The sequence below is a fragment of the Anomaloglossus baeobatrachus genome, chromosome 1 (genome assembly GCF_048569485.1).
Source record: "Anomaloglossus baeobatrachus isolate aAnoBae1 chromosome 1, aAnoBae1.hap1, whole genome shotgun sequence".
Taxonomy (NCBI): domain Eukaryota; kingdom Metazoa; phylum Chordata; class Amphibia; order Anura; family Aromobatidae; genus Anomaloglossus; species Anomaloglossus baeobatrachus.
Genome location: NC_134353.1, coordinates 724,270,774 through 724,284,626, shown reverse-complemented (window position 1 = coordinate 724,284,626; position 13,853 = coordinate 724,270,774). Strand labels below are relative to the sequence as shown.

The 13,853-nt window shown below is 44.5% G+C and overlaps 1 protein-coding gene across 2 annotated transcripts in view; it reads left to right on the top strand.

Moving 5' to 3' along the window:
* ADGRD1 (adhesion G protein-coupled receptor D1) overlaps window positions 1-13,853 on the top strand; it is a 1,069,475-nt gene that overhangs the window by 143,207 nt on the left and 912,415 nt on the right. The window lies entirely within an intron of this gene.

Genomic DNA, 13,853 nt, shown 5'->3' with positions numbered 1-13,853 from the left:
TGAAGATGTTTATATGCATTATCTATAATTGATCTGATTGGGACATCACGTTAACATGATAATGAATAGCCTTCATTAGCGACAGCCAGTAATCAACGTCTAAATACAGTACCATAGACAAAACTCTTTTATTTTCACGTTTATATATATTTATAAACACTTGCATAAATATGTAAATACTCAGTATATCACAAAAGTGAGTGCACCCCTCATTTTTCGTAAACTATTTTGTTATATTTGTTCATGGGACAACACTGAAGATCTAACACTTTGATACAATGTTAAGTAGTTGGTGTATGGCTTGCATAACAGTGTAAATTTGCTGCGCTCCCTAAATTACTGAACACACAGCCATTAATGTCTAATCTGCTGTCTAATCATATTGTGCCCAATTAGCCATTTTCCCTCCTCGGTGTCATGTGACTCATTAGTGTTACAAGGTCGTCTCAGATGTTAATGGGCAGCAGGTGTGGTAAACTTGGTGTTATCGCTCAGACACTCATACTGGTCACTGGAAGTTCAACATGGCACCTCATGGCAAAGAATTCTCTAAGGATCTAAAAAAACAATTATTGCTCTACGTAATGATGGCCTAGACTATAAAAGATTTCCAAAACCCTGAAACTAAGCTGCAGCACAGTGGCCAAGCCCATACAGCTGTTTAACAAGAAATGTTCCTATCAGAACAGCCCCTTCAAGGCTGAATAAAGAAGTTGAGTGCATGTGCTCAGCGTCATGTCCAGAGGTTGCCTTTTCAAAATTGACGTATGAGTGCTGTCAGCATTGCTGCGGAGGTTAAAGGGGTGGGGGAGGGGGGTCAGCCTGTCAATGCTAAGTCCATGCGCCGCACGCTGCATCAAATTGGTCTGCATGGCTGTCATCCCAAAAGGAAGCCTCTTCTAAACATGATGCACAAGAAAAAACACAAACAGTTTTCTGAAGACAAGCAGATTAAGGACATGGATTACTGGAACCATATCCAGTGGTCTAATGAGACAAGATAAAGTTATATGGTTCAGATGGTGTCAACCATGTGTTGTGGCAAATAGGTGAGGAGTACAGAGACAAGTGTGTCTTTCCTAGAGTCAAGTATGGTGGTGGGAGTGTCTTGGTTTGGCGCTGAATGAGTGGTGTTGGCTGTGGAGAGCTACAGTTTATTGAGAGAACCATGAATACCAACATGCACTGTGACGTACTGAAGCAGAGCATGATCCCCTCCCTTCAGAAACTGGACCACAGGGACGTATTCTAACTAGAGTTGAGCGCGGTTCGCGGTTCGTGGTTCTCCAGTTCGCGGTTCGAGTGATTTTGGGGGCTGTTCTAGATCGAACTAGAACTTGAGCTTTTTGCTAAAGCTCGATAGTTCTAGTTTCGTTCGAGAACGGTTCTAGCAGCAAAAAGCCAAGCTAATTACTAGCTGGCTTTCCGCTGTAATAGTGTAAGTCACTCTGTGACTCACACTATTATGAAATTTCAGCGTATAGTGTGCGGGAACAGCGCATTCAGATCACTGCTGCTGGGATAATGGCGATCGCCATTTTTTTTTTTTCCTTGTCTTCCTTCCCTAAGCGCGCGCGTGTGGTGGGGCGGGACAGCATGTCAGCCAATCCCAGACACACACACAGCTAAGTGGACTTTTAGCCAGAAAAGCAACAGCATGTGTGATAGGATGTCCATGTCACATGTCCCTGCATTATAAAAATGGGTATCTGCCCGTCCGGACGCCATTATCTCTTCTGCGTCTGGGTGTCAGTCACCGCTGGCGTAGCTCCTGTCTCCTATACTGCTGTGTACGCTCTAAACACAGCGCTATACAGAATAGGGATAGAAGTTTCTATCAGCCCTTGTAAGGGCTAATTCCAGCAGGCTCAGAGCCATAGGTGACAGTCAGGTCCGTGGAAACAGATTTTACCAGCTACAGAAAACAGCGTCTGTGTAGCTAAGGTCAGGGACTTCCTCGCTGCATTTCCCCATTAGGAGGGAAAGAAAGTGAGGCTTCCTTTCCTGTACACTGACCCACAACTCTGCCACTGTACCCTCCTGCCCTTTGCACACTCAAGCTCATTGTTACTAAGCCATTATACTAGCAAACACTGAGTAAACTTAGTGGCATCCTAAAAGTGGCTGTTGAACTTCCATTAGTGTCCCACTAGTGCAAATCTATTTGCAGCACCACTGCATTGCACACTCAAACGCATTGTTACTAAGCCATTATACTAGCAAACACTGAGTAAACTTAGCGGCATTCTAAATGTGTATGTTGGACTTCCATTATTGTCCCACTGGTGCAAAGCTATTTGCAGCACCACTGCATTGCACACTCAAACTCATTGTTACTAAGCCATTATACTAACAAACACTGAGTAAACTTAGTGGCATCCGAAAAGTGGCTGTTGGACTTCCATTAGTGTCCCACTAGCGCAAATGTATTTGCAGCACCTCTGCATTGCACACTCAAACTCAATGTTACTAAGCCATTATACTAGCAAACTATGCTGCCAGTTTAAGGGCCGTAGTTGCATTGTCAGGGATAGTTACTGTTGTTTATTCTGCTGTTAATAAAGATAGACCACTGCTGCAATCTACACCACCTCTCAATTTCATCACCTCTGCATTTTTTCACGGACACCCTACTCACCACCGTCTACACACAGCAGCCAGATCTCTGTCCCTCAGATGTGGACAAATAAAAGGCCATTTCCTGCGACCCATGACAAAGCTAAGAGGTTGACTTTATCCCTCTGTAAGCTCTTGGCTACCGAAATGCTACCTTTCCGCTTGGTGGACACACAGGATTTTAGAGACCTTATGTCTGTCGCTGTGCGCCAGTACCAGATGCACAGTCGCCACTACTTCTCTAAAAAAGGTGTGCCTGCGCTACACCAGCATGTCGCACACAACATCACCGCTTCCTTGAGAAACTCTGTGTGTGAACGGGTGCATTTCACCACCGATACTTGGACCAGTAAGCATGGACAGGGACGTTACATGTCGCTGACTGGGCACTGGGTAACTATGGTGATAGATGGTGAAGGGTCTGCTGCACAAGTCTTGCCGTCCCCACGACTTGTGTGTCAATCCTCTGTCTGTCCAAGTTCCGCCACTGCTTCTGCCTCCTCCACCTCGTCTGGGTCCTCCACCTCCGCCCCAAGCCTGCCTGGTCAGGCCAGCAGCGTTGTAACTGCGCAGAAGGAATCACGCACCCCTCATTACTATGCTGGCAGCAGAGCGCAATGGCATCAGGCGGTCTTTAGCTTGAAATGTCTTGGAAATAAGAGTCACACAGCGGCTGAGTTGTGGGCAGCTCTGGAGACTGAGTTTAATAAATGGTTGTCTCCACTCAACCTGCAGCCTGGTAAGGCCGTGTGCGACAATGCTGCAAACCTGAGTGCGGCCCTTCGCCTGGGCAAGGTGACACACGTGCCCTGTATGGCTCACGTGTTGAACCTTGTTGTCCAGCAATTTTTAACACACTAAACCAAAAAAGAGGATACAGATCCATATCATAACTTAATAGTACTTATTACAGCAGGTCTCACTGAGAATTGCATATACCCCAATAAGAGAAGAGCGCTGTTCCCAAAAGGGTCACAATAATATATCAAACACATTTACAAGTGTATAATTTTTTAATTATATCTAAATATCATATTTTATATTTCAAGAAAATAACAATACATAGAGTGCTGGTGCTCACAGAGAATTAAAAGCCCCTACCCCATAAAAACATCCAGAACCAAACTGGTGCATTGTGGAACCAATATAATCAATAAATATATATAGCTGGGTATCAAAAATTCATGGAGAGACCCCCAATTACCACTCACAGCATACATAAAGTGCTAGTGCATTCACATCATGATATAGACCGCCAATAAAGGCCCAAAAAACCAATGGTTTGAATGGCAGCAGAATTAAATATTGAATACTCTATAGCATAAATATGTCACCATATAATTGCAGTTCAAATCATTATTGGGGTAAAGAGCTTTTAGCCACATGTCTGAGTAACCATTACAGTTACCGTTATAGCTGGAGGGTAAGGCAGAGGAGAAAAGTGATAATAATCCAGATTGGTGAACCACAACGCCCAGCACCTCGACGCGCGTTTCGCCTCTCGCTTCGTCAGGAGGTGACTCCAGCTATAACGGTAACTGTAATGGTTATCCAGACATGTGGCTAAAAGCTCTTTACCCCAATAATGATTTGAACTGCAATTATATGGTGACATATTTATGCTATAGAGTATTCAATATTTAATTCTGCTGCCATTCAAACCATTGGTTTTTTGGGCCTTTATTGGCGGTCTATATCATGATGTGAATGCACTAGCACTTTATGTATGCTGTGAGTGGTAATTGGGGGTCTCTCCATGAATTTTTGATACCCAGCTATATATATTTATTGATTATATTGGTTCCACAATGCACCAGTTTGGTTCTGGATGTTTTTATGGGGTAGGGGCTTTTAATTCTCTGTGAGCACCAGCACTCTATGTATTGTTATTTTCTTGAAATATAAAATATGATATTTAGATATAATTAAAAAACTATACACTTGTAAATGCATTTTTAACACACTATCCTGGCCTAGATGGCCTTCTGAACAGGGCACGAAAACTGTCTGCTCACTTCCGCCGTTCAACCACCGCTGCTGAGCGACTTGCATCGCTCCAGAAGTATATCGGCCTGCCAGTTCATCGCCTGAAATGCGATGTGCCGACACGCTGGAATTCGACTTTCCACATGTTACAGCGACTGTGGCAGCACCTTCGAGCCCTGGTGCAATACGTCATGACGTATAGCCTGGGCCAACGAGATGCAGAGGTGGGGCAGATCACCCTGATGGAGTGGTCTCAGATCAAGGACCTATGCACCCTTCTGCACAGTTTCGACATGGCGACAAATATGTTTAGCGCTGACAATGCCGTTATCAGCATGACAATTCCAGTCATTTACATGCTGGAGCACACGCTAAACACTATTCGGAGTCAGGGGGTGGGACAACAGGAAGGGGAGGAACTACAGGAGGATTCATATGCGCAAGACACAACAACATCACCAAGGTCCAGACGTTCATCATCACCAACACGGCAGGCATGGGACCATGGGGGACAGGGATCAACAAGGGCGCATAGTAGCAGGCGAAATGTTGAGGACTGTGCAGGAGAACATGAAGAAATGGAGGACGAACTGTCCATGGACATGGAAGACTCAGCGGATGATGGAGACCTTGGTCAAATTTCTGTTGAAAGAGGTTAGGGGGAGATGTCAGAGGAAGAAAGGACGGTTAGCACCTCTATGCCACAAACACAGCATGGACTTGGTCCGCATGGCTGCGCAAGACACATGAGCACCTTCTTGCTGCACTACCTCCAACATGACCCTCGTATTGTCAAAATTAGAAGTGATGATGACTACTGGCTTGCCACACTATTAGATCCCCGGTACAAGTCCAAATTTTGTGACATAATTCCAGCCATAGAAAGGGACGCACGTATGCAGGAGTATCAGCAGAAGCTGTTACTCGATCTTAGCTCGGCTTTTCCACCAAACAACCGTGGTGCAGGGAGTGAATCTCCCAGTTGTAACTTGACAAACATGGGACGGTCTCGTCATCTTCAACAGTCTACCCGTACCAGTAGCACCGTATCTGGTGCTGGTAACAGCAATTTTATTGAATCTTTTCATAATTTTTTTACACCATCCTTTGCAAGGCCCCCAGAGACAACAAGTCTGACACATAGTCAACGGCTTGAGAGGATGATACAGGAGTATCTCCAAATGAACATCGATGCCATGACTTTACAAGTGGAGCCTTGCTCATTTTGGGCTTCAAATCTTGAAAAATGGCCAGAGCTGTCCACTTACACCTTGGAGATTTTGTCGTGTCCAGCTGCCAGCGTTGTCTCTGAACGTGTCTTCAGTGCTGCTGGGTGTGTGCTGACAGATAAGCGCACGCGTCTGTCCAGTGACAATGTGGACAGACTAACGTTCATCAAAATGAACAAGTCATGGATCCACAAGGAATTTACTACCCCTGTGTCATCATGGGGAGAGTAAATGCTTGTGGATTTTAAATGTGCTTGATGCAAATCTAGCTGTGAAGTGTAGAACTGGGGCACAAGTGCTGCCACTGGAGCGGTGGGTGTCTGTGGGGCCCAATTTTTGGAAAAAAGGGAGACTCGGCTTGGAGTAACCCTTGCTTGCTGTGTTTTTTAAAAGGAGCCAAGATGAACAAGTCATGGTTCAGCAAAGACTTTGCTACCTACCCCGGTGTCATCCTGGGGACGGATAAGAATGGCGTATTTTTGAATGTGCTTGATGCAAATCTACCTGTGAAGTGTACAACTGGGTCACAAGTGCTGCCACTGAAGGGGTGGGTGTGTGTGTGGCCCAATTTTTGGAAAAAAGGGAGACTCCGCTTGGAATAACCCTTGCTTACATTGTTTTTAAAAATGAGTCAAGATGAACAGGGCTGGGATCAGGAAAGACTTGGCTACCTACCCCGGTGTCATCCTGGGGACGGTTAAGGATGGCGTATTTTTGAATGTGCTTGATGCAAATCTAGCTGTGAAGTGTACAACTGGGGCACAAGTGCTGCCACTGAAGGGGTGGGTGTGTGTGGGGCCCAATTTTTGGAAAAAAGGGAGACTCCGCTTGGAGTAACCTTACGGTGTTTTACATGATTTTAGAAGGGCATGCCATGCCTATATCTGTGTCTCATCCTCTTTTTCTTGTAACGCTTTTCTGTTTTCACATGAGAATTTGTTCTTGTCACTTTCCCATGTGTTTGTGATGTGTTGTGAGTTGTTTGTCACCTTTTGGACACCTTTGAGGGTGTTTTCTAGGTGTTTTTATGTGTTTGTGATTGCCTCCCATTGTTTCCTATGCGGTTCGAGCGGTTCGCCGAACCGGTTCGCCAAACCGAACTCGAACGAGACCTCCGTTTGGCGAACCGAACTCGAGCCGAACCGCGACCGGTTCGCTCATCTCTAATGCTAACATAATATCGACCACAAACACAGCTCCAAAATGACCACTGTCTTGCTAAAGATAAAGAAACTGAAGGTAAAGGTGCTGGACTGACCAAGCATGTCTCCAAAGTAAAACCCTATTGAGCATATGTGGGGAATCCTCAAATGAAAGGTGGAGTAGCGCAAGGTCTTTAACATCCACCTGCTCTGTGATGCTGTCATCATGGAACTCCATGCCCAAGAGAGTTCAAGTAGTGTATGAAAATAATGGTAGGCACACAAGATATTGACACTTTGTGCACAATTTGGTATTTTTCAATTAGGGGTGTACTTACTTCTGTTTGCAGCGGTTTTAACATTATTGGTGTGTTGGGTTATATAGAGGACACACCAAATTTACACTGTTATATAAGCTGTACACTAACTACTTTACATTGTATAAGATCGTCAGTGTTGTCCCATGAAAATATGATAAAATAATTGCAAAAATTTGAGGTGTATACTACTCATTCTTGTGACATACTGCGTGTACATTTATATATATATGTGTGTGTGTGTGTATATATATATATATATATATATAGCTATATATATATAATATACTTTAATATATATATATACAGTTAGGTCCAGAAATATTTGGACAGTGACACAATTTTCGCGAGTTGGGCTCTGCATGCCACCACATTGGATTTGAAATGAAACCTCTACAACAGAATTCAAGTGCAGATTGTAACATTTAATTTGAAGGTTTGAACAAAAATATCTGATAGAAATTGTAGGAATTGTACACATTTCTTTACAAACACTCCACATTTTAGGAGGTCAAAAGTAATTGGACAAATAAACCAAACCCAAACAAAATATTTTTATTTTCAATATTTTGTTGCGAATCCTTTGGAGGCAATCACTGCCTTAAGTCTGGAACCCATGGACATCACCAAACGCTGGGTTTCCTCCTTCTTAATGCTTTGCCAGGCCTTTACAGCCGCAGCCTTCAGGTCTTGCTTGTTTGTGGGTCTTTCCGTCTTAAGTCTGGATTTGAGCAAGTGAAATGCATGCTCAATTGGGTTAAGATCTGGTGATTGACTTGGCCATTGCAGAATGTTCCACTTTTTTGCACTCATGAACTCCTGGGTAGAGATGAGTGCGGTTCGCAGTTCGAGGTTCTCCAGTTCGAGGCTCGAGTGATTTTTGGGGGTGTTCTAGATCGAACTAGAACTCGAGCTTTTTGCAAAAGCTCGATAGTTCTAGATACGTTCGAGAATGGTTCTAGCAGCAAAAAGCAGGGCTTTTTACAGCTACAGTGTGCAGGAGCCATCGCTGGCAGCCTGCCACAAGCTGGTAACCAATATAAACATCGGGTATCCAAGCAAAGTGCTTTGGTTAGTAACCCGATGTTTATCCTAGTTACGTGCAGGAAGCCCACACTTCCCCGCTCAGCTCGCTCCGCCCCCTCCTGCCCGCGGCATGTACACACATACACACACACACACACACACACTGCACTCTGCACACATGGTCCCGCTCGGCTTACTTGCGGTGATGAAGTCCCGCCATCCCGACCTCAGCGCTGTCACTGTCCTCCATGGCCGCCGCTTGTCACATCACCTTCTCTCGCTTCCGACCCGAGACTGACTAGAGGTGACGTCACGGGCCTCTCGCGATGCTTGACTGTGAAGGCGGCGGTCATTGAAGTCAGTGACAGGTGCTGTCAGCAGTGCTGGAGATCAGCGCAGGTAATGTACCTCGCTGACAGCAGCACTTGTCATGCCCTGCAGTGACCTGGCCTGACCCATTGATGTTAGCTCAGGTCACTGCATTGCTCTCCCAGCCAATGGGGAACATTCTGCTCTTCATTGACTGGGACAGTGTGGATCGTCATGGCAATCCCTTGGATTACACCAGACCTGGATTTGTTTTTCTTTCTAATAAACTGGTTAAAGAGGGAATGTTTTGGGGAGTGTTTTTTCAAATAAAAATGTGTTTGTCGTCTATTTTTTTTTATTACTGACTGGGTTGGTGATGTCCGGTATCTGATAGACGCCTGACCTCACCAACCCCAGGGCTTGATGCCAGGTGACATCACACATCTGGTATTAACCCCATATATTACCCCGTTTGCCACCACACCAGGGCGCGGGATGAGCTGGGGCGAAGCACCAGGATTAGCGCATCTAATGGATGCGCCACTTCTGGGGCGGCTGCGGCCTGCTATTTTTAGGCTGGGGAGAGTCCAATAAGCATGGACCTCCCTAGTCTGAGAATATCAGACCCCAGCTGTCTGCTTTACCTTGGCTGGTGATCCAATTTTGGGGGAACCCCTACGTATTTTTTTTTAAATTATTTATTTAATTTAAAATAACAGTGTGGGGTGCCCTCAGATTTGGAATACCAGCCAAGGTGAGGTTGCCAGCTGTGGTCTGCAGGCTGCAGCCGTCTGCTTTACCCTAGCTGGCTAAAAAACTAGGGGGAACCTTACGTCATTTTTTTTTTTCATTTTTTTGGCTAAATACAAAGCTAAGCACCCCTTAGTGCCACATGAAAGGCACCAAAGGGTGCAAAATTACAAAATGCAGGAGAGTGGGACATTATGTGTCTTTCTGCCATTATAATGACAGAAAAGACTGATATGAAGTGCACAAGCACAAGAAAATCACCAGAACGCTCTACGCTGTGAAAAGCAGTAGAAAATGGCACTGGAGGGAACATGTGACCGCCTCATATAGGATGAAGCTATGGATCCTGGGTAAATTTATGCATTTACCCTCCTTCAGTTGTTTTGCAGTACACAAAAAAAACGGAAGGCACACGGATGACAAACAGATGACATACGGACCGTCTACGGAACGGAAACGGATGCCACACGGATGCACCCGTGAAAAAAAACGGACTGTTTTTTGCAGACCGCAAAAATGGATCGGTCGTGTTAATGTAGCCTTATTCTGATCTGCCGTTTATAAACAGCAGGCAGAAATAAGTGAATAACGCCCCCCGGCGTCAGAAAATCTCCGGGGTTTCAGGGCTAGCTGAGACCCTGGGGATCATGATTCAGGACGGTTTTTCCGGTCCCCGCTCACGTGATCACAGGTATACACCGTAGATCACGTTACAGTAAATGACAGCGCCGGTAAAAAATTATTTATCTCCCATCTGGCATGAACAAACACTTCTTCTCCACTTCTTCTCCACTTCTTCTCCACTTTTTCTCCACTTTTTCTCCACTTTTTCTCCACTTTTTCTCCACTTTTTCTCCACTTCTTCTCCACTTCTTCTCCACTTCTTCTCCACTTTTTCCTCCACTTTTTCTCCACTTTTTCTCCACTTTTTCTCCACTTTTTCTCCACTTCTTCTCTACTTCTTCTCCACTTTTTCTCCACTTCTTCTCCACTTCTTCTCCACTTCTTCTCCACTTTTTCTCCATTTTTTTCTCCACTTTTTCTCCACTTGTTCTCCATTTTTTTCTCCACTTTTTCTCCACTTGTTCTCCATTTTTTCTCCACTTTTTCTCCACTTTTTTCTCCACTTTTTTCTCCACTTTTTCTCCACTTTTTCTCCACTTTTTCTCCACTTTTTCTCCACTTTTTCTCCCCTTTTTCTCCACTTCTTCTCCACTTCTTCTCCACTTCTTCTCCACTTCTTCTCCACTTTTTCTCCACTTTTTCTCCACTTTTTCTCCATTTTTTCTCCGTTCTTTTTCTATGGTCGGTCTACCCATTAGCTCTGCCATGCATAGTGTAGCTCTACACCTACTGCACATGTTACTTTATGATTGACATCTCTTTCGTACCAGAGCTGTCTAAGCCTACTCTGACCCCATATTTGTCATTACTATATTGTCCTTGTACTGTATTATGACATTTGTATCATGTGTTTCATTTCTTGCTGTGTTGCAATTTTTTTGCTGCATCCCAATTGTACCTCTACATTGTTCGAGTTTATGCTATTGTTCTCTCACTCTTATGTGATACTGATTATAGTCATTTTTCAGGATTACATGCAGATAAGTCCAATCTGACGAAGGCTCAGGCCGAAACGTCATTTGTAACTTGTTTTGGACAAAAACATATATGCTTATGAAAAAAAGTTTTTCTTAATACGGACCAATAAAGAGTGATTTTGCATTACTATCCGTTGTGACTTACTGACTTAGTCTGGGAGATTTAGAGTGCCGAGGTTACTCACTAATTTTATCTTTTTTTACCTCTGAGCACCTATATACCAGTGAGCAGAGCTTCCTCTACAGTAGTTCTCCTGATTAGGCATGCCCTTACCTCATAAGCAGGGCATTGCAGCTTTGGTAGCAACCATTATGACATGGACTCTGCTGCTGTGGACCCGGGGAGAGTGAGTGCAGATTCATTGCACCCACACTCCTCACATGAAGGGTCCGCACTCCTAGAAAATGGGGGATACGTTCCCTGAGTGCCCCCCCCCCATATTCTAGACGGTCCAGAGTTGTCATGGGACCCCTTTATTTTTTTTCTTACAATAAATTGGTGAAAGAGGAAATGTTTTGGGGACTGTTTTTTCAAATAAATTTCTTTGTCGATTTTTTTTTTTTTTTTTTTTGTTAGTATTGACAGTTTATGATGTTGGGTATCTAATAGACGCCATGACATCACAAACTGCTGGGCTTGATCTCAGGTGACTTTACAGCTAGTATCAACCCGATTTATTACCCCGTTTGCCACTGCACCAGGGCACGGGATGAGCTGGGGTGAAGCGCCAGGATTGGCGCATCTAGTGGATGCGCCACGTTTGGGGTGCCTGCGGCCTGCTATTTTTAGGCTGTGAAGGCCCAATAACTATGGACCTTCCCACCCTGAGAATACCAGACCACAGCTGTCCGCTTTACCTTGGCTGGTGATCCAATTTGGGGGGGACCCTACTTTTTTTTTTTAATTATTAATATTTATAAAATAATTATAAAAAAAGAGCCTGGGGGACCTCCACATTGGATCCCCAACCACGGTAAAGCTGCCAGCTGTGGTTTTCAGGCTACAGCCGTCTGCTTTGCCCTAGCTGGCTATCAAAAATGGGGGGACCCAACGTCATTTTTTTTTTTAACTATTTTTTAAATAGAAAAAATTAATGGGCTTCCCTGTATTTTGATTGCCAACCAAGGTAACGGTAGGCAGATGGGGGTGGCAACCCATAGCTGTCTGCTTTATCTGCGCTGAGAATCAAAAATACCTTGGAGCGCTACGTCATTTTTTTAAAAGATTTATTTTTACAGCACTGTGATGTCCAGCAATCAAAATACAAGGAAGCCCATTTTGTTTTTAGTTATTTAAATAAATAATTAGAAAAAATATATATGGGCTCCCGCTGCTTTTTTTTCTATTGCTAGCTAAGGGTAATCCAAGCAGCTACTGGCTGCTAACCCCCACTGCTTGGTGTTACCTTCACTGGCAATGGAAAATCCAGGGAAGCATTTTTTTATTTTTTTTGCCAAAAAACTACAAAAAAAGGACGTGAGCTTCGCCATATTTTTGTATGCTAGCCAGGTATAGCAGGCAGGTGCTGGAAGAGTTGGATACAGCGCCAGAAGATGGCGCTTCTATGAAAATGCCATTTTCTGAGGCGGCTGCAGACTGCAATTCGCAGCAGTGGGGCCCAGAAAGCTCAGGCCAACCTGTGCTGCGGATTCCAATCCCCAGCTGCCTAGTTGTACCTGGCTGGACACAAAAATGGGGCAAAGCCTATGCCATTTGTTTTCTAATTATTTCATGAAATTCATGAAATAATAAAAAAAGGGCTTCCCTTTATTTTTGGTTCCCAGCCGGGTACAAATAGGCAACTGGGGGTTGGGTGCAGCCGTACCTGCCTGCTGTACCTGGCTAGCATACAAAAATATGGCGAAGCCCACATAATTTTTTCAGGGGGCAAAAAACTTCTGCATACAGTCCTGGATGGAGTATGCTGAGCCTTGTTGTTCTGCAGCTGCTGTCTGTCTGTATGGAGAAGAGCAGACAGCAGCTGCAGAACTACAAGGCTCAGCATACTCCATCCAGGACTGTATGCAGAAGTTTTTTGCCCACCAAAAAAATGACGTGGGCTTCGCCATATTTTTGTATGCTAGCCAGGTACAGCAAGCAGCTATGGGCTGCCTCCAACCCCCAGTTGCCTATTTGTACCCGGCTGGGAACCAAAAATATAGGGAAGCCCGTTTTTTTTAATTATTTCACTTATTTCATGAAATAATTAAAAAACAAATGACGTGGGCTTCGCCCCATTTTTGTGTCCAGCCAGGTACAACTAGGCAGCTGGGGATTGGAATCCGCAGCACAGGTTAGCCCGAGGTTTCTGGGCGCCTCTGCTGCGAATTTCAGTCCGCAGCCGTCCCAGAAAATGGCGCTCTCATAGAAGCGCCATCATCTGGCGCTGTATCCAACTCTTCCAACAGCCCTGGAGCCGGGTGGCTTGTTGGGTAATCATGAGTTAATACTGGCTTTGTTTTACTAGCCAGTATTAAGCCAGAGATTCTTAATGTCAGGCACGTTTGACCCGGCCATTAAGAATCTCCAATAAAGGGTTAAAAAAAATACACCACTCAGAGAAAAAATACTTTAATAGAAATAAATACACAGACACATTAGAGACTCCATCTTTATTACCCCCTGTCAGCCCAATAAATCCCCAATAAACCAGCGCTGATAAGAGGTTTTTAATAGAGGCTTAAATTATAAGCAGCAATTTCAGCGTTCCAAGTGCCTTTAAATGAATTTGAAGAAACTGCACTTCAGGATTGTAGTGAGGATTGTAGTGAGGATGAAGTTCCCCAGCCCATTACTTGATGAGCTGGGGCACCTCATCCTCACTACAATCCTCACTACAATCGGGAAGCAGCGTGCAGCCTTCACTCCGTGAGTGA